Source organism: Schistocerca americana, chromosome 2, assembly GCF_021461395.2.
Source record: "Schistocerca americana isolate TAMUIC-IGC-003095 chromosome 2, iqSchAmer2.1, whole genome shotgun sequence".
Taxonomy (NCBI): Eukaryota; Metazoa; Arthropoda; class Insecta; order Orthoptera; family Acrididae; genus Schistocerca; species Schistocerca americana.
Window position 1 is genome coordinate 1,104,123,053 of NC_060120.1, and position 23,170 is coordinate 1,104,146,222.

Genomic DNA, 23,170 nt, shown 5'->3' on the forward strand with positions numbered 1-23,170 from the left:
TACAATGTGAAATAAGACTCATCCGACTAGGCAACATGTTTCCAGTCAGTGTTGACGGGCCAGGCGAGGCTTAAAGCTATGTGTTGTGCAATCATCAAGAATACATGAATGGGCCTTCGGCTCCGGAAACCCATATCGATTATCCAGAATGAGATTTTCACTCTGCAGCGGAGTCTGCGCTGATATGAAACTTCCTGGCAGATTAAAACTGTGTGCCCTACCGAGACTCGAACTCGGGACCTTTGCCTTTCGCGGGCAAGTGCTCTACCATCTCAGCTACCGAAGCACGACTCACGCCCGGTACTCACAGCTTTACTTCTGCCAGTACCTCGTCTCCTACCTTCCAAACTTTACAGAAGCTCTCCTGCGAACCTTGCAGAACTAGCACTTCTGAAAGAAAGGATATGCCGAGACATGGCTTAGCCACAGCCTGGAGTGCTAGTTCTGCAAGGTTCGCAGGAGAGCTTCTGTAAAGTTTGGAAGGTAGGAGACGAGGTACTGGCAGAAGTAAAGCTGTGAGTACCGGGCGTGAGTCGTGCTTCGGTAGCTCAGTTGGTAGAGCACTTGCCCGCGAAAGGCAAAGGTCCCGAGTTCGAGTCTCGGTCGGGCACACAGTTTTAATCTGCCAGGAAGTTTCATATCAGCGCACACTCCGCTGCAGAGTGAAAATCTCATTCTGGAAACATCCCCCAGGCTGTGGCTAAGCCATGTCTCCGCAATATCCTTTCTTTCAGGAGTGCTAGTTCTGCAAGGTTCGCAGGAGAGCTTCTGTAAAGTTTGGAAGGTAGGAGACGAGGTACTGGCAGAAGTAAAGCTGTGAGTACCGGGCGTGAGTCGTGCTTCGGTAGCTCAGTTGGTAGAGCACTTGCCCGCGAAAGGCAAAGGTCCCGAGTTCGAGTCTCGGTCGGGCACACAGTTTTAATCTGCCAGGAAGTTTCATATCAGCGCACACTCCGCTGCAGAGTGAAAATCTCATTCTGGAAACATCCCCCAGGCTGTGGCTAAGCCATGTCTCCGCAATATCCTTTCTTTCAGGAGTGCTAGTTCTGCAAGGTTCGCAGGAGAGCTTCTGTAAAGTTTGGAAGGTAGGAGACGAGGTACTGGCAGAAGTAAAGCTGTGAGTACCGGGCGTGAGTCGTGCTTCGGTAGCTCAGTTGGTAGAGCACTTGCCCGCGAAAGGCAAAGGTCCCGAGTTCGAGTCTCGGTCGGGCACACAGTTTTAATCTGCCAGGAAGTTTCATATCAGCGCACACTCCGCTGCAGAGTGAAAATCTCATTCTGGAAACATCCCCCAGGCTGTGGCTAAGCCATGTCTCCGCAATATCCTTTCTTTCAGGAGTGCTAGTTCTGCAAGGTTCGCAGGAGAGCTTCTGTAAAGTTTGGAAGGTAGGAGACGAGGTACTGGCAGAAGTAAAGCTGTGAGTACCGGGCGTGAGTCGTGCTTCGGTAGCTCAGTTGGTAGAGCACTTGCCCGCGAAAGGCAAAGGTCCCGAGTTCGAGTCTCGGTCGGGCACACAGTTTTAATCTGCCAGGAAGTTTCATATCAGCGCACACTCCGCTGCAGAGTGAAAATCTCATTCTGGAAACATCCCCCAGGCTGTGGCTAAGCTATGTCTCCGCAATATCCTTTCTTTCAGGAGTGCTAGTTCTGCAAGGTTCGCAGGAGAGCTTCTGTAAAGTTTGGAAGGTAGGAGACGAGGTACTGGCAGAAGTAAAGCTGTGAGTACCGGGCGTGAGTCGTGCTTCGGTAGCTCAGTTGGTAGAGCACTTGCCCGCGAAAGGCAAAGGTCCCGAGTTCGAGTCTCGGTCGGGCACACAGTTTTAATCTGCCAGGAAGTTTCATATCAGCGCACACTCCGCTGCAGAGTGAAAATCTCATTCTGGAAACATCCCCCAGGCTGTGGCTAAGCTATGTCTCCGCAATATCCTTTCTTTCAGGAGTGCTAGTTCTGCAAGGTTCGCAGGAGAGCTTCTGTAAAGTTTGGAAGGTAGGAGACGAGGTACTGGCAGAAGTAAAGCTGTGAGTACCGGGCGTGAGTCGTGCTTCGGTAGCTCAGTTGGTAGAGCACTTGCCCGCGAAAGGCAAAGGTCCCGAGTTCGAGTCTCGGTCGGGCACACAGTTTTAATCTGCCAGGAAGTTTCATATCGATTATGTTTCGTTGAATGGTTCGCACGCTGACACCTTTTGATGGTGCAACAATTTGCAGAAGGGTTGCACTCCAGTCAAGTTGAACGATTCATTTCAGTCGTCGTTGGTCCCGTCAACGCTACCTCGGATATGTTGTGTCCCATCGGTCGTGCGGCGACTGTAACACCACGTTCAACCTCATTTAAATCTTGATAACCTGCCTTTGTAGCCGCAGTAACCGATCTAACAACTGCGCCAGACACTTGTCTTACATAATCGTTGCCGACAGCAGGGCCTGATTCTGCCTGTTTACTTATATCTGTACTTGAATGCGCATGCCTACAGCAGTTTGTTTCGCGCTTCAGTGTACTATACAGAAGTGCACGGCCCTGAAGAGGATCGCAGAGAGTCGGTAGAAATGTCAGAAATTCAGTTGTTTTAGTAGCTGGCAATGACGCCGTCCAGTACCCCAAGTAACTTTATCCTAAGCCATATAACTTACGGGTGACGCCCGGAAAGTAGAAAAAGATCACGTTACCTCAGCCACGCAAAGCATCCAGAATTATGCATCGCAATATCTTTCCTCCCTAAACAAGGAATCATAGCTATTTCCTAATATTTAACATAAATATGTAAGCTGACACAGATATAGGAAAAATTCTTGTGTACTGAAGGTGCATTAAATTCCCATACAAATTTACACTGTCACTTGATGGTCATGTGTCTCTGTTAGCACAGCGATGCGCATATTTCCGTTCTGTCAACAGAAGGATTTCATCGGAAAGAAATGCGCTGCGTGTTTGCTTTTCGGTGCTGAGACTTCGCGAAAGCCGAATCGACTGAAACTTTTCCCCAGCAGTTCGGACTCTTCAGGTATATGAATTTTATTTAAAGTTCCTCTCCAGCGATTCTTCTATATTGCTTGGAGTCGCTAGAAGCTTGCAGAAGTCTATATTCTCCTTCTTTGAGGCTTAAATTTTACGGTGTAGTTTTCATAAAGCTACACTAACATACCGCGTTAGTCTGAAAAACGAACATCGACTGCTTTTAATACTCATATCCCATAGAAGTTTAGAAATGCGCCACGAACCTTAGATGGCTATCGTATTGAAATGAACACCGTAGATATGAGTGAACTGTATTATATGCTGTTCTCTCCCATCGACTACCAGGATCGTTTTGAACACCAATCGGTATGCATCGCTTTGATATCGCGCTGGAAATTCTATCATTGAGAGAAAAGAAATAGTTACGTATGGATTCTTGGGCACTTGTAACATATGTCCTACAGATAACCAGAACATGGGACTTCTACTTCAACAACATTGGCTAGTGCAAAATAAACTAAGCCAGAAGTAAGGGCAACCATTTCAGAATATCCTCAATATGCCGTAATCCGCAATAAGGTGTTAGACAATGCGGCCAAAGCTATTTTCAGTTTCTGTAAAATTTTTAGTGTCAACAACGAGTTTGTGTTTCAAGAACATACAAGAAAATATGTTTCAGGGGGAGATTATTTTCAAGTACTCTCTTAGCTACAACGGAATTTTTAGTTTCCAAGCCGGCCATGGTGGTCATGCGGTTCTAGGCGCTGCAGTTCGGACCTGCGGGACTGCTACGGTCGCAGGTTCGAATCCTGCCTCGGGCATGGATGTGTGTGATGTCCATAGGTTAGTTAGGTTTAAGTAGTTCTAAGTTCTAGGGGACTGATGACCTAAGATGTTAAGTCCCATAGTGCTCAGACACATTTGAACCATTTTTAGTTTTCAAGAAAAATATAAAATCTCAATATTTCAGTTTTCAAGGATATTAATCTTAAAGGTTTTCAGTTTTCAAGATGTTTTATTTGCTTTCAAGAAATCTTGCACTTAAAGATGGTTCTAGTTGTCAAGAAATTCTCATTTTCAGGAAGGTGTTTAGCTCTCAAGAAGATGGCATTTTAGAAGAGAACTTCCAATTTAAGTGATTCAATTTTTACACAACCCGTAAGTCTGGAAACATACCACCGGGTTTTCATAGAGTAAGTTTGTTGCGTTACATTACAAATAACACCTTACTAAAAAGTTATAAAAACAATTGAGGTGGCGGAATACTTAGAAGGTTGAACTATGAGGAACGTGGTTCAAATCCCCGTCCAGCGACAGAGGTTTATATTTCCATGTCTTCCTTGGGCTGTTTAGAGCGAGTGTCAGTATCGTCTCTTGAAAGAGGACCAACCAGTTCACGAGAAATTACACGTAAAGCAACTACAAAGAACATTTGATTAAAATAGAAATAGTTAAATTGATCAACGAAAGAAGGATGTACAACACTCGGGGAAGAAAATAGTACAACAATATAAGTCACTCAGGAATGAAATGAGTAGGAAGTTCAGGGATGCTAAGGCGAAACGCTTACAGGAAAAATAGAAAATAATCGAAAAATGAATAGTCGTTGTAAAAACTTCACCTTACAGAAAAGTAAAAAAAGACTTCCGTTAAATTAAAGGTATAGGCGTGCAATGGAAATTACACTGTTAAACGCAAAGGAGGGGACAGATGTAATTACGTTGAAGGTCTCCAGAAAGCCTATAGAAGAAATGGTAGTCTATGTGAAATGCATAGGAGAGCCAATAGTCGAATCAGTCTAAATGAAATTAGGATTTACGACTAAATAATGTGGAAACCAAAGATAATATTCCTTTGTAATTTGTAGACTCATTGACGAAAATGACAAAGAAGTGACCATAACAGTTCGTTTACACAATCCATAAGTCTGGAAACATACCATCAGGTTTTCTCAAAAATATCATTCATACAAAGCGAGGGCAGAAAGAATTGACAAGTACGAGAGCTAACTGGCAATCAGTTGAAAGTTTCATGAATTATAGTTGCTAATAGGAGTAGTACAGAGAAGACTGGAAAAGAAAATTGAGTATATGTTAGATAGCACTAAGTTTGGCTTTAGGAAACGTAAAAGCACCTGAGGCAGTTAAATGTCCTTCGGTGTATTTATTTCACAAATTTTGCGGCTATCGGACACCAGTAAGAAAACTTTACACAGAAAACACGTTTCGTTTCTGAATAATCCTGACCACGTGTCTGATAGAAATAAGTGACTCTTAAACTTCTTCAGTATTAAAGTTTCTTGTTTAAAAGGTGGAAAACGTCACTTTCAAATAATAAGTTTTTCGGAGTCTTCAGCCTTCTGACTGATTTGATGATGCCTCCCACCACCAATTCCTCTCCTGAGCCAACTTCTTCATCTCAGAGTAGCACTTGAAACCTATGTCCTCAATTAGTTGATGGATGTATTCCAATCTCTGTCTTCCTCGACGGTTTACATCTTAACAAATGTCCTGTCATACTGTACTTACTTCTTGTCAGAGTTTCCATACATTCTTTTCCATGCCGATGCTGCGGAGGACGTCCTCATTCCTTACCTTATCTTATCTGACCTCCTAATTTTCAACATTCTTCCGTAGCAGCACACCTCAAATGCTTCGATTCTCTTCTTTTCCGGTTTTCCCACAAAGTATTTTTCTCTTTCATTCAATGATGTGATCCAAACATAGATTCTTACAAATTTACTCCTCAAATGAAGGCCTATATTTGTTACTAGTAGACTCTTCTTGGCTCTTTTTTCACCAGTGCTAGACTGCATTTTACGTCTCCCTCGCTCCGTCAGTCAGGGCTTATTTTGTTGCCCAGATAGATCAAATACTGCTTCCTGGCCCTTAATTACGATGTTAAGTTTCTCGTTACTTTCGCCTTACTGCGGTTTACTCTGTCCCTATTCTCTATTCATTAGACGCTCAACTTTATTCAACGTATCCTGTAATTCATCTTCCCTTCCACTGAGGATAGAATTGTTGTCAGCGAATCTTATCATTGATATCCTTTCACATCAAAATTTTGTCCCACCCTTGACCAATGCTTTTATTTCCGTCATTGCACCTTCGATGTAATGACTGAACAGTAGGGGCGAAAGACTACATCCGTAGTCTTTAAACATTTTAATTCAAGTATTTCGTTGTTCGTCTGCCATCATTATTGTTCCTTCTACGTCACTGTATCTTCCATTATTATTGTGTCCTTAACCTCTTTCTACATTACCTGCTTTTACCTGTTGCTTACCCTTATTTTTCTCAGAATTTCGAGCATCTTGCACCATTTTACATTGTCGAACGCTTTTTCCAGGTCGATACTTCCTATAACCGTGTCTTGATTTTTCTTGAGCTTTGTTTTCATAATCAACCGCTACGTCAGAACTGCCTCTGTACTGCCTTTACCTTTCATGAAGCCAATCTGATCGTCATCTAACACGTCCTCAGTTTTGTTTTCCATTCTTCTGTATATTAATCTTGACAGCAGCTAGGCCACATGAACTAGTAGGCTGACTGTGCGATAGTTCTCACACCTTTCTGCTCTTGCAATCTTGGGATTAGTGTGGATTATGTTTTTCCGGAAATCCAACGGTATATTGACAGTTTCATACATTCTACACCCCAACCTGAATAGTCGTTTTGTTGCTGCTACCCCATGAAATTCTGTTGGTATATTATCTATTCCTTCTGTCTTATTGCATATTAGGTCGTCCAAAGCTCATTTAAATTCATATTCTAATACCAACCATCCATCTCTTCCATTTAGATTCTCGTTTCTTCTTCTATCATGTCATCAGGTAAGTCATCTGCCTCTGAGTCCTTCATTGTCCTCTTTCTACCTTTACGCTCCGTGCTCTGCATTTAACCGTGGAATTTCCATTGCACTTATAATGTTACTGCCCTTGCTTTTAGTTTCACCGAAAGGTGTTTTAACTTTTCTATATGCTGCGTCACTCTTTCGGGCAACCATTTCAATTTCGATTTCTTCACATCCTTAAAGCAGCCACTTCGCCTTAGCTTCCTATTTATTTCATTATTAAGTGACCTGTATTTCTGTGTACCTGAATTTCCATGAGCATTTTTGTACTTCCTTTTTGGTCGAACAACTAAAGTATTTCTTCTGCTACCCAGTGTTATTTCGCAGTTACCGTCGTTGTACCTACGTTTAACTTTCCAAATTTTGTGATTGTACTTTTTAGAGATGTCCATTCCTCTTGAGCTATTCATTGTCACAGTATTTGCAGCCTGAGAGTACTTAAAGCCTATCTCTTCATTCCTTAGTTCTTCCGCATCCCACTTCTTTGCACATTCATTCTTTCTGACTAAGCTCATAAACTTAAGCCTACTTTTTACCATAACTAAGTCCTGATGAGTCCATATGTGCTCCCGGGTGCGCCTTAGAATTCAGTAACTGATTTCGGAATCTGTCCCTGACCTCGAACTAACCTTACTGGAATCATCCATTACCTTCTGACTTTTCCAAGTATACCTCCTCCTCTCGTGTTTCTTGAACACAGTATTCGCTCTTAGTAGCTGAAATTTACTGCAGATCTCGATTTGTCTTTCTCCCCTTATTCCTACTTAAGCATGCACTGTCCCGTAACCTTTTTTGCCATACCCTTTCTTCTGCTCATTCCCCTACAACCGCATTCCAGTCCCCCATGACTTCATTTTCATCTCCCTTTACGTACAGAAGTGCCCGTTCAGTGTCCTCATATAGTTACTTCATCTCTTCATCTTCTGCTTCGGTATATATACACGAACTATTGTTGTGGATGTCGGTTTGATCTCGATCCTAATGAGAACAGCCCTATCACGGAACTGATCCCAGTAACTCACTCTCTGCTCTACCTTTCTATTCATAACGAATCATATTATATATAGCTTCAGCCTTAGCATTTCCCTTTTCAGATTTTATAGCTTTTCTAGCACGTTGAACCTTCTGAAACTCCACTCCGACTCGTAGAACGTTACACTTTTATTGTTTACTCAGTCTTTTCTAATTGTGACCTTCCCGTTAGCTGTGTCCCTTCCCGGAGATCCAGATGGGGGACTAGTCCGGAATCTCTTGCCAAGGGAGAGATCATGATGACACATTTTCGATTATAGGACACATGTCCTTTTGATATACACTGAGTGTCTTTAATGCAGTGGTTTCCGCTGCCTTCTACATCATCGTGCCGCTATTGATTGTCCGTCTTTAAGGGGCACTTTGCCACCCCAAGGGCAAGTGAGTGCCCTGAACCTCTGTCCTCCACCCTCCTTGATAAGGCATTTGGCAGAACGAAGGTCCCTTGTTCTTGCGAAAACCTTCGGCCGCCATTACAGCTGATTTTTTTTTTTTTTCAAAATTAAGACAGTGACGAAGTTCTAACCCGGGACCTAGGACGTCTTGATTACCAGCCAGACACAATACGCCTAGAGCACGGGGCCCGTAACAAAAGTAAATGTCAATATTACTTATCCAGTTAGCACGTAATACATTCTCTAAAAATGCCTAGGCAGTGTCAACAGTTAGGCTCGTTTATTATTCATGGTGGAGTAACCAATACTGCATTGTATTTCCACGTTAATTTAACAGCTAATCACTGGTCACTGAAGCCTTTTTGCATCTGTTTATATAGCAATATGTTCCACTGACTGAAGTTTTTTCACTAAGGATAGCGCTGCTGCTTTGTTCTCAAATTTCTTAAATAATCCCGCCTACCTTTCCGCAAAATAATCAGAATCGTAAATCATTTTTACCCTATGAGGGACGTAATCTCTTCAATTTTTAATCATACTTCCCAATAAATTCTTCAGAGAATTTATCCGCGGTGTGGCTGTACGTGACAGTTCCTTACTTGACCCAACGACGACTCTACGCACACCAACTGCGCGTAGCCAGCAGCGTTTGGGCGTCGTTCACGTTAAAAGCGAGAACAATGGCCCCGCCAGAGAAAAAGCGCACTAACCTTTAAAAATTCCAGAAGACAGCGAACAGCAAGGAGTAATATATTACTGCGCCAAGACATCAAAGATAGCAGTACTACACCGAAGACAGGAATATGCCTTTCAGATGTTGTGACATTGCGCCTGATAATGGAAGCAGGCTTACCAATATGCTAGACACGTTTATAGGATTTACTTACATGGAAAAAGCGTTCGACACTCTAAAATGGTACAAGATGTTCGATATTCTTAGCAAAATTAATAATACGCAATACGTACAAGAACCAAGAGAGGAAATAAGAATCCAAGAACAAGAACGAAGGGCAAGGATTGTTAAATCTGAACATCGAAGAACGAATGAAGGAAATAAAAGAAGGGTTGAAGACTAGATGAAAATATTGAAAAGATACTAATGATAAGATTCGCTGTTAACAATGCTGTCCTCAATGAAATAACAGAAGACTGAAATAAAAAATCTATAGAGTGAGAGTTATTTATTTATTTAGCGTACGGTAATGCACATCATTTTATGCATCTTACAAATGTTTAAACAAAGATGAACAGAAAACCACAATAGCGTATGCTATACAGGAAGTATAATTCGTACAGATATTGGGCAATACAATGAAATACAAACATAAAGACTATATATGGTGAATTCAATTAAATACAAGCATCAAGATTATGTATAAAGTCTTTTGCGGCATCTGTTTCCATCAGGAGACCACTTAACTTGCCACTGTAAGCTCTTCTGTCGCACTCTTGGACGATTTGGCGGATGGTCTGTCTGTTGTCTCCGCAGTCACAGTTGGGAGTTGGTGTTTTTCCCCATTTGAAAAGAGAATCTGCACATCTTCCGTGATTTGTGCTTATTCTGTAAAGGGATGGCCATATCTTACGAAGTAGTTGGAATCCGGGTGGTCTCTCAGTGATGCAAGGGAGGCCTTCACAATCCTCAGGACACACCTCTCGCCATTTTCCCTCCAGGTCTTCATTGGATTAAAGTTCATACTTCGCAATTCCTTGGGTGTTTTGTTGGATGTCTATACCGAGGTCCGTTTCTTTGCAGGCCAGGCATGTCGCAGTGTGTAGGGAGGTGGGCGTTGCCGATTATCTTCCTCTATTCCCGGAGAAGAGCATTCTTCCGACGTAAGTCCGCAGGTGGTATGTGACTCAGAACTGGCAGCCTATGTGTTGGGGTTGATCACGTGGTTCCGCTGACAATTCACATCGTGCTATTCAGCTGCAATTTGTGTGTGTGTGTGTGTGTGTGTGTGTGTGTGTGTGTGTGTGTGTGTGTGTGTGTGAACGCTGTTCATCCAGACCGGAGCGCAGAACACCGCGGCCGAGTAGACCAGTCAGAGTGCCGACGTATGTAATGTGTCAGCCGAGGAGCCCCAAGTAGTGCCGCACAGCTGCTGGAGAATATTATTCCTCGTCTTTAGTTCGGCTGCAATATTTTCCAGATGTCATTGATAAGTGAGTGCTCAGTCCAAAGTGACTCCAAGGTACTTCGGATGCTCATTATATCGGAGCCGATTTCCCTCGAGACGAATGTCAAGTTGTTTAATTGGTAATTTATTATTGAGTTGAAAGCATGTAGTTTCGGTTTTTATAGGATTTGGCTGTAATATACATTTACCAAAGTATGTACTTAATGTCTCCTGGTCAGATGTCAAGGTTGTTTCCATGACCTCAAAGTTCTTGTGTTGGGTTGACAAGACCCTATCGTCTGCATACCCAAACTTCCTGGAAGTTGTGGATGGCATATCGGCTGAACAGTAGTGCAGCTAACACGAAGCCCCGTGATAGGCTGTTCAGGTTTCTTTGGACGCTTATCTGATCTCTTGTTACTCCTTTGAATTTCTGGCAGCAAGCATGGCATCTATAAGTCTGCTAGTTCTCAGGCAACGGATGGTTTGCAAGAATTTGTACAACAGGTCATGTCTCCAGACAGTGTCGTAGACAGCAGACAGATCTATGCAAACAGCTGGTGGTTTTTAATTTCCTTTGGTACCTAGCCTCTATGTACGTAGTTAGTGGCACAACCTGGACGGTACATTTGCACGCAGGGTGGAAGCCGGCTTGCTCCACGGGAACTGACTCCAGAATTTCGGAAGCAATGCTGTTATAGAGAAGTCTTTAGACTTTAGGTAGACCTCAATAATGCGATTTGGTTCGTTACTCGGCTTCCCTGGCTTTAGGAGAGCAACGACTTTTGATCGTTTCATTTGCTGATGGTCTGTGCCGTGTGTTATAATATCTGTAAAGAATTCTGCTAAACATCTTTTCGCATATTTTCCGCGGTTCAGAAGGAACTCTGGATGGACTCCATCAAATCCACATGCTTTTCCCGATTTTACGTCATTGAGAGCCCGCGTTATGTCTTCTGCCCAGAATGGAACGGAAAATTCCGTTTGGTCATCGCAGAGAGATTTTAATGTTGTCAGCACATACTTTACCTGAGTGGTGTGAGCTCTATCTCGCAGAGTTTTAGAAGTTGATACTATACGGGGAGCAGTCTTGTTTGGATGTGTTGGTGCTTCTTTGTGGACGCTCTTATTGCCATCATTTAGTTTTCTTATGAGGGATCATGTTTGTCTACTATACGTTTTGAAGTCTAAGTTATTGAACGGTTTCCGTCCATCGTTCCCGTCGAGACACATCAAGATTGTGGAGTAGGTCGTCAGCAGTTTACTGGTCATTCTTTGTTCCATCCTGGGATATATTGTTTACGGTACCCTCTAGGTATTACCTGCTTTGCGGAGCTTATGACCCCTCCAAAAAACCTCTTGTAGTTCTTTAGTCTACGAGGTACCCATCCCAGGCACTTGTCTAGGTTGTTAGAAAAAATTTCCCAGTTTGCTTTCTGAAAATATCACCGAGGGCCAGGAAATGATGTAACCAGGGGAATAGTTATTCCAATCTCTATTAGAGTGAGTCATTGTTGTGGGAAGCCTGGTAGAATATTACGAGAGATTGTCAGCGGTAAGTTTTCCTTGTCTGTGGTCACGAAGCCAAACGAATGCAGTGGGCCGGCCATGTGGCCCGAATGGAGGATCACAGATGGCCTCGGAAGCTCCTGGATTTCACATCTACAGGAAAGAGACCGCCAGGGAGACCCAATAAGGGTTGGAGGGATGGACTCCATGAAGCTTTAAAACAAATGTCAATAGATGTGAACGGATGGCGGATAGCTGCAATGGACAGAATACAGTGGAGGAGGAAACTTGTAGATGGGTGCGGTCCACTGGGCCTGATCACGTAGTAGTAGTAGTAGTAGTGGTCACAAAGCATATATCCGGGTTATATCCTTGCCTCCTGCCGAATAGAAGTAATCTCTAGCCTTTGCGTCAAATACGAGGTACATATTGTTTTAATCCACCCAGTTTGCAAGTGCCTCACCAATGTCATCGTTCTCTTTGCATTTCCATTGGGTGTGATGACTGTTGTAGTCGCCTACACAGACAGGTGGATGCTGCAGTAGCGGTAGGACTTGTGGTGGCCAGGGGGCTGAAGGAGGTTTGTGTGTGTTGCGTATGGTGTACCCTTCGATTTGAATGACCACTTCGTGTATATGGTTGTTGGTAGATATTGAATGCAATTCAATATTTCCGACATTGGATCTCTCATAAGTTGCCACACCATAAGCGTGGTGGTATGTGGCACTAACTAAGTCGTAGCCGTATATTTTACCTCTTTTTCTTAGTTGTTCCTCGTTCTCCGTGTCTGTTTCCTGAATGGCAGCGACGCCAATGTCATTAGCGTTTAGAACCTTTTGCAGGACATCACTTTTTGTCCTGTTCATTTCTTCAACATTTATCTGGCAAATCCTGACGCAAGGTCTTAGTTCCCTATCATCTGACCATGAGAATGACCGATGGGTTTCGTCTGTGCCATTTCGATAAGGATGTGCTATTAAATAGCAAGCAGATCAATATGATTGTCTGGCTGCCAATTAGCGCTAGTTCATCGAGTTCACGTCTGTAATTAGACGCTATCCAGTGTGCACGTGAAGTATTCTTCTACGGACGCGAACTAGCCTTACACCCCAGTTGAGAGTTAACCGAAGCGAGACGAAAATAATGAGGGGTTGCACAAATGAGATTAACTATAAACTTATAAAAATTGGTGACCACGAAGTAGATAAAGTGAATTAACTCACGAGAATGGTCTCGTTAATAATCACATCATCGAGGATTACATATATCATTATCACCAAAACTTGCACAAATACACAGTGCAAATAGACGCACTCTTTTCGTTTGTTCCGACAATCCACATGCGAGACACGACCGCTTAAAAGGGCCTTTCAGTAGTGGTGTATGGCTTATTCGTTGACTTCCTGAAATGTCTCATATGTGGACCCGCAGAAACATTGTAGAGATATTCCATGGCGTATTTGAAAGAACACTAGTATCGCAGGGTGTGTGGAATTTGTCGTTACGATCACGTGAACTGCAGATGCAACTGCAGCACAGCTCAGTGGAGGCATTCTGAATGGTAGGCAACTATAGGGCTGAAAGCTGGTTGGAGCTTTCGTTTTTGCTGACTATCCTATTACATACAATTTTCTTTATTAATTCACCAACGGACTGTGTCAGCGACGAATGATATTAAATAGGCTGCAATAACGTTCGTAATATTTTTGTACTGCTTAGGTTGAAAAACCAGGGTATCTACAATGCCTTGGGGAATCAACATCGTCGTAGCCATTTCCAAAGACTGATCCTTAAGAATCTTAAAAAAAAAAAGTTCAAATGTGTGTGAAATCTTATGGGACTTCTAAGGTCATCAGTCCCTAAGCTTACACACTACTTAACTTAAATTATCCTAAGGACAAACACATACACCCATGCCCGAGGGAGGACTCGAACCTCCGCCGGGACCAGCCACACAGTCCATGACTGCAGCGCCTTAGATCGCTCGGCTAATCCCGCGCGGCAAGAATCTTAAATTCGACCATCATTTAACATACAGCCGTAGAGTAACAACCACTGAATGTCACTATGATAAATCACGAGGTTTTTTATTACTTCTTTCACGAGATACGCCTAGTGCCATGTATTCTCGTGCTCAACGAAATCATCAAAACTAGCAACAATGCTGAATTCTCTTAGAAAGTGTTAACAGATTAAAGTTTTAACTTCAATAGCATCTAGTCTTTGTGTACTGATAACTTTTTATTTGCCACTAGCAGCCAGAGCCTGCTTTTAGAGATTTGCAACGTAACAGTTTGCGTAAAAAGGAATAAGTTATTATTTCACTGCCAAAACAATATGAAATGAGTCGATGAATATTTTAAAACTGACTCACATCTGACTACTCGGAATTACTGATCTTGGTACTTGACCATACTCTGATTTAAATATCTTTTTAGACGAACAAACAAAAATTAATATGGCAATACTGGACCACTGCTTACATATCTTTCGGATGTAATATAATGACTGACATGACGATGAGTCACAGAAGAAAAACGAAAAATCTGAATAATGCTCTAACCACCTCCAACCTATGGCTTCGACTCGAAAGGAAAAAAAAATAGGGACAAATCCTATACGGCTCCACCTCCTTTACCTCTATACGTAAAAATCGGCTCTTTCCATTTCAGTCGTTGCCTTCCAGCTTGCATTTAACTATACCACCGGTACTCCATAGTATTTCACAAGTTGTATTCTAAGGGCAATAACTGAAGTTTGAAGCACACTGCTTTGCATATCGCGTATTGACGTGCCAGTCCAGAATACATTACATCACTGTGCTTGATGTGTTGCTCAGGATTAACTCTAGTGAAAAAAACCTCTCACAGGCAGACAGAGAACGGAGCAGTAAAATTAAAATTGTTTAGATAATTGAAATACTTAAACTCGCTCCAGGACTCAGTGCCCTTATTGATTAGCTGTTAGATTACAAAATAACTGTAAAGAAATGGAACTCTACAGAAGAATATTGCATTCCTCTTTCGGTCACATAAGAAACACATTTTCTTGTTGTCAGCCACTGCAAGCTTTTTACGTAAGCATGGCATGACGCACAAATGGATACAGACTGCCGAAGCGACACCACCGTAGTGTAGGAGAGCGAAGTGAACCGAGGCAGTGAAAGGAATGACAAGTAACGCAGGAGTGTGAGCAAAGATACTGACAAAAGTAACATTTGCGATTGAATACCGAGGATGCAAGGGAAGATACTAGTACTAAAATCAAGTTTCGTTGGACAAAGTATTTAACATGATTAATCAACGTTGTACGGTTGGTACAAGAAAATTGTGGAACACAGTATTTGGGTTGCAGTGGAGCTTCGCAGGTCGCTGTGCAGGCGTGAACTTTTAATCACCGCGGTGGTCTCGCGGTTAAGGCGCTCAATCCGGAACCGCGCGACTGCTACGGTCGCAGGTTCGAATCCTGGCTCGAGCATGGATGTGTGTGATGTCCTTAGGTTAGTTAGGTTTAAGTAGTTCTAAGCTCTAGGGGACTGATGACCTCAGAAGTTACGTCCCATAGACGCCGCGCTTCATCGTAACAACAAACAATACCAGACCGACTTCGCCGACCCCGGTGTACCCTGCTGCACTGTATTTTGGCCGGTCAAAACTCAGACCATCATCAGTGTGTCTGCAGCTCGTGGTCTGGTGGCTAGCGTTGCTGCCTCTGGATCACTCGGTCCCGGGTTCGGCTCCCGGGGTTGGGGATTTTCTCTGCCCGTGGACTGGATGTTTGTGTTGTCTCCATCATTTCATCATCATAATCATCATCATTCGTGTGAGTGGCTAGAATGGGCTGTGTAAAAGTTGGGACTTTGTACCAGTACTGATGACCGCGCAGTTGAGGGCCCCACAAACTCATCATCATCACCACCACCAATGTCGGTCAGCCAGAGTCCTGCACGCCGGCCCACCATGCGTCAATTGCCGGCCCACAGCACCGGCGTGCTGAGCTGTGACGCCTATCACATCCAAGGTGTTTCCTAACCGCGTGCAAAAATGTAACATAGAGAATGCTCCACTGACGAATCAAAGGTTACGAACCTGAGGTCGGAGAAGCAAACCGCTTTGTCTCACATTAGTCTTCTCCAGCCTATTTACAACTCACGTGCGAACAAGTTCAGACGTACAATGCCGTTTATTTAGACGTACATTCGTCATTTCTTGCAAGGAAACAAGGAAGATGAGCCTACTAACCAGGAAGTCATGATGCTGTTTTTACTTTAGGCTACTTCTCCATAAAGTGGCTCTGTTGCATTGTGTTTACGTTGTCCTTTGAAAGAAGGTAGACCCATTCATTACTCACTGCTATTCAGAGACGTACAGTACAATACGATGGAGCAGTACCGGTACAGTTTTTCAGAACTTACTGACATGCAATTTGTGTATGAGGAAGTACGTTGTTGCTCTCGCTGCTGAAAGGCTCTACATGGAAAGATTTCCTAACAGGCATCAGCCGTCACGACGAGTGTTCACTCCTCTCGATCGACGAATGCGGAAGACTGGTTCATTGAAAAGAAGAAACTTGGAACCTGGCAACATGAGGACTCGATTTTGAAAAGCTGGTGCTGGAATGTGTTGCAGCGAACCCTACCACCAGAACTCGTTGTTTTGCACGTGAAATGGGCGCTGCAGCTGCTAGTGTGTGGTGACTAATCCACAAACATCAATTACAACCGTATGACCCACAACGAGTCCATGCAATGCTTGCGACTGGGTCGCATTGTCGGTGGTTGTTCCAACAATGGGACAACAGATTTCCTCCAAATCGAACTGTTTATTGACGAGGCCTCATTTGACCGCGATGTTACTTCTAACAACAGGAATAGCCAGATGTGGGGTGAGGAAAACCCTCACTCTGTAACACACACCATCAACTATGTTTTGCTGTGAACATCTGGGCCAGTGTTGTAGGCGACAGTCTCATTGGTCCATATCTCCTACCTGGCCGACTGAATGGCCACCTGTACTTGAGGTTGGTGCAAAGAGTTCTGTCTGAGTTGTCGGAGAACGTACCCTTGGCTGTTTATGAGAGGATGTGGATGCAACATGACGGAGCACCGCCTCTTTAGTGTGGATGTCCGCAACCATCTCCAGCTACGGTGGATTGCCTGTATTTCCTTATCCCCGGAGTGGAAGGCGAGGTCCTATCCCATGGCCTGTGAGGGCACCTGAACTGAATCCCTTTCCCATCATTTCTTTGGGGATATCTAAAGTCACGTGCGTATGAGACGTCGGTGCATACAAAGATGAAAGTAGTTTCCAGAATTGTAGTTGCAATTCGAAACAAACCGGAGATATTTGTCAGGGTGATTCAGAATCCTGTTCGCTGATGTCATGGTTGAATTGAGGTTGATGGCCGTCAGTTTCAGCACGTTTTGTAGGATACAGTACAAATGGAACATTAATTGTGCGAGTGATTGTACTTGAATTTACAAATGAAAATAAAAAATTATAAAGTAATGCCATTTTTATCCTTAAAATCGCTTCTCCGACTTAAGGTTACCTACCTCAAACTCTTCACTGGAGCATCCTTCGTGTCCTGTTAAATTTTCGACGCCCTTATGGAAACACCCTTAATGCATCCCGCCCTGCGTTCCAAGTGCTGCCTCTCTCAGCGAACGATTTTCCCAAGTTCCGAGAAAAGTGATTAACACGGGACCGAAACATTTTTCTGTGTTAAAAGAATTTCGTTTTACAGTGAATCGACGAAATAAATGCTCAAGAATATAATCCAAGCAATTTCTTCAAATATCATTTGCTGGTAAAATATACACATTCAGTTAATAATCTATCTCACTGCAGGCGTTTCTTCACATATTGAATATCTTCATTTTAAGCGGAGTATTGGGTCTTTGTTTATAGATTTCTGGGCCATTACACACGTAAATTAGATTCTGACACACGATCACTTTCGGTAAAGCAGAATCGAATTCGAAAACTAACTGAGCCTTCCCAAAAGCAGTATTGCTTATTTTGTTCAGACAAACCAAATAAATAAGAACAAAACTTACTAGTGTTGATACGACTGCATAAAATAGGTAGTGAATATCTGAGAAGCGGGTTATTGGTGTCAAGCGTTGTCATGTTAAGCGATTTCCATTGCACTACCTTCAAAACATGTCTTCTTGGAGTGAGATAAAACTACCAACATCGTGTCTAAAACGTAGTAATAATTCGCAAAGAAACAGTTTCGTTCGTGCCGCTGCAATAAATCGACAGTAATTTGACAGTCTACATAAATAAAAGCTAATTGACCAACAGATACAAGAATCGACAACCGATTTAGGGATAACATAAAACAAAACGTGGTGTACAAAAATATTTAGAGCATACTCTTCCATTCATTTTCTCGGGTGCTGGAATTGGTGTGAAGAAACAGAAGAGCGGTAACATTGTCAGGATGCAGGAAGTGACTGTCATGAGAGCCCGCATCTCGTGGTCGTGCGGTAGCGTTCTCGCTTCCCACGCCCGGGTTCCCGGGTTCGATTCCCGGCGGGGTCAGGGATTTTCTCTGCCTCGTGATGGCTGGGTGTTGTGTGATGTCTTTAGGTTAGTTAGGTTTAAGTAGTTCTAAGTTCTAGGGGACTGATGACCATAGATGTTAAGTCCCATAGTGCTAAGAGCCATTTGAACCATTTTTTTTTTTACTGTCATGAGCTTCGAGTGACACCCACAGAAGTAAAATATATCTGTGATTCAAAGCTGGATGACTGTACACAAATTTTTTCTTGCAATTTCCTGGAGAACCGTAAACATTCCCGTTTTCATTGTAACTGGAAGCCGCACTTTCGACTGGGCCGTGTCGGCTGGCTTACGGGCGCCCGACTGTCTAAGCAGGTGGAGGTCGGCGGAGTTGTGTTAGTCGGCAATATTTGGGCCTAATGTCGTCGCAGCCGGTTTCCCTGGGTTAAGGAAGCTCATTTTCTGGTGCTGTCCCTTCTGCCTTTTGGGGTAAGGCACTCTTAACTTGATTGACATTCGTGCTCCCGTGTTGAAGTTCCTCACGCTACGCTGGATTCCCTGTGGTTCTTCGTCATACTGCCTCAAGTATTACATTTACTTTCTTGTACCTCTGTTTGAAATTATTTGAGTGCCATATTTGATGTATTTTAAAATCTTTTTTAATTGCAACTTATTCTGTGTCTGCTTATCGTGTCACTCTGGCAAAAAATTGTCATACATTCTAGGCTGCCACGTCTATTAGTGACCACTGAGGTCAAAATTTTATTTGTACTGTAAGTTGTTGCTTCCCTGACTGAAGTAACGACTATAAAAGTACCTGTGGCTATGGTAAGCAAACTCTAGCGGCCCAGTGAATCTTGGCTCACTTTAATAATTACGTTCCATAACTCTGGTGGGATTTCACCCCTTTCGAACAAATTAATATTCATCGTTCTAAATACAAACAGCGTTGTAGTTGAGTGTTAGCTCTCAAGATTTGCCTGTTACCCTTCACGTCAGTTTAGATAATGTGTATGAGTGGCCCTGTGATTTCTTGCTATTGTATTATTTGTTGTTACATTTTATTGTAAGATTGTAATATTCTTGTTGTAATACGTAAGTCACAGTCGGGGCTTGGGGCCACGCTGACATTGAATTTCCTGTCTTGGTTTCAACATATGAAAATGACTATTATGGGTGAATTACGTGCGTGCTTGTTTTCTCTCGGCTTTTAGAGCTGTTCGTAGCGTTTGGAGGCGCTGTCCCGGGGTGTTATTTGTTACCGACCGGTTCATCGGGCGTAGCCTGTGCGCTTGAGCTATGTATGTGCGTGCGTGTAGCCTCTGTGACGTCCCGGCCTCCTGGCTTGCTACGGCATCGCTCATAAGTTGAGTTTCTATCTCGTAGGAATCGAGCGTTAATTTTACATAAAGTGCCAGTTATTCTAAACCATCTTACTCAGACCTGGCCTGCCGTACCTGCCCCTTCCCTGATTGAGGAAATATTGGATATTTGCATTGAGAGTTGTTCCTGAGCTCCTTGCATAAAATATTAGTACTTAACGGGCCTCAGTAAGTCAGATACCAGACTTGTGAAATTTCATGTTACTACACTTCTTATAAGTTGTATTCATAAATGTAAAGCAACCCGTTCGACCAGCCAAATGGAATTATAATCTTTAGAATCATTCCTGTCATTGTTTCCCCAGCGCTAAGCGCGTGTTTGAGTCATATTCGATTTTACTACTTGCTTGTTAGTCCTTCCTAAATTGGTTCATTTCATTAAATTAACTAATCAATCATCAATTGGTTTAATTGAAGAAATTTTGGTGTAACTGCCTGAAAGGCTTTCCTGAATTATTTTATCTAACTTCCTGCTGAAATTTACAAATAAAATATGTTGCTGGCGCTAATTATTTTCACTCATTAGTTCCGCCTTCTTAATTACTTTTATTGCTAGCAGCTATTATCATTTTTATTTTATTAGTGATCTTAGCATCTGTACAATAAGACTGCTGGACTCTAATGAAGTAACAATTGACTTGTGAAAGATAGCCTGCACCTTCCCATGCCCGTTTAGTTGTTTCTTTATCCTGGGGCGTCCACTGCTGTTTCGTGACCAATTTGTAATTCTCGTCCAAGTACAAATCTAAATCATCTGTGTGGGTCACTGTTGTCAGCATCCGCTCACAAAGCAAACTTCCGTACTTCCGTTGGTGGCAGTGGCAGTACTATACCGAGAATCTGATGACTACATTCTTTCTTCGATTTTTTACTTGCCTCTTTTACCATAAGGCACTTCACCTGTTAATAAAATAAGAGACTTTTAAAAAACTGTTTGGAAAACCGACAGAATGTGAAAGTACTAATGAAAATTAAAGCAAATGTTCCGCTCTTAAAAACATTTGAATTATTTTGTAGCATTTCAAAACTTCGCCAAAGTCGCTCTCAAAGTCCACCTGGATAGCCTGATAAACAGTTCACATAGATTTCGTTAATCTTCAGGTGAGAATATTCCCGAGGTGGCCATCTGTTCTGCGCCTAAAGTTGGTTTTGTTTGGTAGACGGCTCTTCGGGAGAGAGCATCCAATTGTGACCAGTCATTCGCAGCTATTTACCTAGCAGCCAGTGGATTGTATGCCTTACCTCTCCCATGACTTAATGTCTCTGAGATAGCATTTTCAGATGACGAAAACCTGCCAACAGGAAAGTAGGCAGCTCGTGGTGGCTCTTAATTATTATATACAACTAGATGTTTTTTTTTTTTTTTTTTTTTTTTTTTTGACCTGCCACGAATTCCTCTCCAGCGCCAACCTCTTCGTCTCAAAGTACGACATGAAACCTATGTCCTCAATTATTTTCTGGATGTATTCCAATCTCTAGTACCATGGAAGTCATTACATGATGTCTTAACAGATGTCCTACCGTCCTGTCCCTTCTCCTTGCAGTGTCTTCCACATATTCCTTTCCTCTGTGATTCTGCGCAGGACCTCCTCATTCCTCACCTTATCAGTCCACCAAATTTTCAACATTTGTCTGTAGCACCACATCTCAAATGCTTCGTCGATTCTCTTCTGTTCCGGTTTTCCCACAGTCCATATGCTGTACTCCAGACGTACATTCTCAGAAATATCTTCCTCAAATTAAGGCTGACATTTGATATTAGTTGACTTCTCTTGGCCAGGAATGCCTTTTTGCCATAGCTAGCCTGCTGTTGATGTCCTCCTTGCTCCGTCCGTCATTGGTCATTTTACTGCCTAGGTAGCAGAATTCCTTAACTTAATCTACTTCGTGATCATCAATCCTGATAAGTTTCTCGCTGTTCTCATTTCTACTACTTCTCATTACTATCGTCTTTCTTAGATTTACTCTCAATCCATTCTGGGTACTCATTAGACCATTCCGTTCAGCAGATCATGTAATTCTTCTTCACTTTCACTCAGGATAACAATGTCATCAGCGAATCGAATCATTGATACCCTTTCACCTTGAATTTTGTTCCACTCCTGAACATTTTTTTTTTTCCATCATTGCTTCCTCGATGTAAAGATTGAACAGTAGAGGTGGAAGGCTACTTCCTCATTTTACCACTCCGTCACAGGTCACAAGTGGCCCATCGGAGCCATCCGACTACCGTGTCATCCTCATGGAGGATGCGGATAGGAGAGGCGTGTGGCCAGCACACCTCCCTCCTGTTTGTTATGATGGTATTCTTGACCGAAGCCGCTACTATTCGGTCGAGTAGCTCCTCAATTGGCATCACGAGGCTGACTGCACCGCGAAAAATGGCAACAGCGCATGGCGGCCCGGATGGTCACCCATCCAAGTGCCGGCCACGCCCGACAGCGATTAACTTCGGTGATCTCACGGGAACCGGTGTATCCACTGCGGCAAGACCATTGCCCACATCCTTATCTTACGCCCTTTATAATACCAGCGCTTCGTTCTTGGTCGTCCACTCTTATTATTCCGTCTTGGCTGTTGTACATATTGTATACGACCTGTCTCTCCCTACAGCTTACCTCTACTGTTTTCAAAGTTTCGAACATCTTGCACCATTTTACATCGTCAAACGCTTTTTCTAGGTCGGGAAATCCTATGAACATGTCTTCAATTTTCTTTACTCTTGCTTCCATTATTAACTGCAACGTCAGAATTGCCTCTCTCGTGTCTTTACCTTTCTTAAAGCGAAACTGATCGTCATCTAGCGCATCCTCAATTTTCTTTTCCGTTCTTCTGTATATTAGTCTTGTAAGCAACTTTAATTCATGAGCTGTTGAACTGATTGTGCGATAATTCTCGCACTTGTCAGCTCTTGCCGTCTTCGGAATTGCGTAGATGATGCTTTTCTGAAAGTCAGATGGTAAGTCGCCAGACTCATACATTCTTCACACCAGTGGAAATAGTCGTTTTGTTGCCACTTACCCCAACGATTTTAGAAATTCTGATGAAATGCTATCTATCCCTTGTGCCTTATCTGATCTTAAGTCCTCCAAAGCTCTTTTAAATTCTAATACTGGCTCCCCTGTCTATTCTAAATCTACTCCAGTTTCTTCTTCTAGCACATCAGCCAAATCTTTCCCTCATAGAGGCTTTCAATTATTCTTTGCACCTATCCGCTCTCCTCCGCATTTAACAGTGGAATTCCTGCTGCACTCGTAATGTTATCACCCCTGCTTTCAATGTCAGCGAAGGTTGTTTTCTTTCCTGTATGTTGAGACTGTCCTTCCGACAATTTCTTTTTCGATGTCTTCACATTTTTCGTGCAGCCGTTTCGTCTTAGCTTCACTGCACTTCCTGCTGATTTCATTCCTTAG

General features: G+C 42.9%; 1 pseudogene; it reads right to left on the bottom strand.

The window, feature by feature from the left end:
- Window positions 1-22,139: 22,139 nt before the first annotated feature.
- LOC124596807 lies at window positions 22,140-22,257 on the bottom strand (annotated as a pseudogene).
- Window positions 22,258-23,170: the final 913 nt, after the last annotated feature.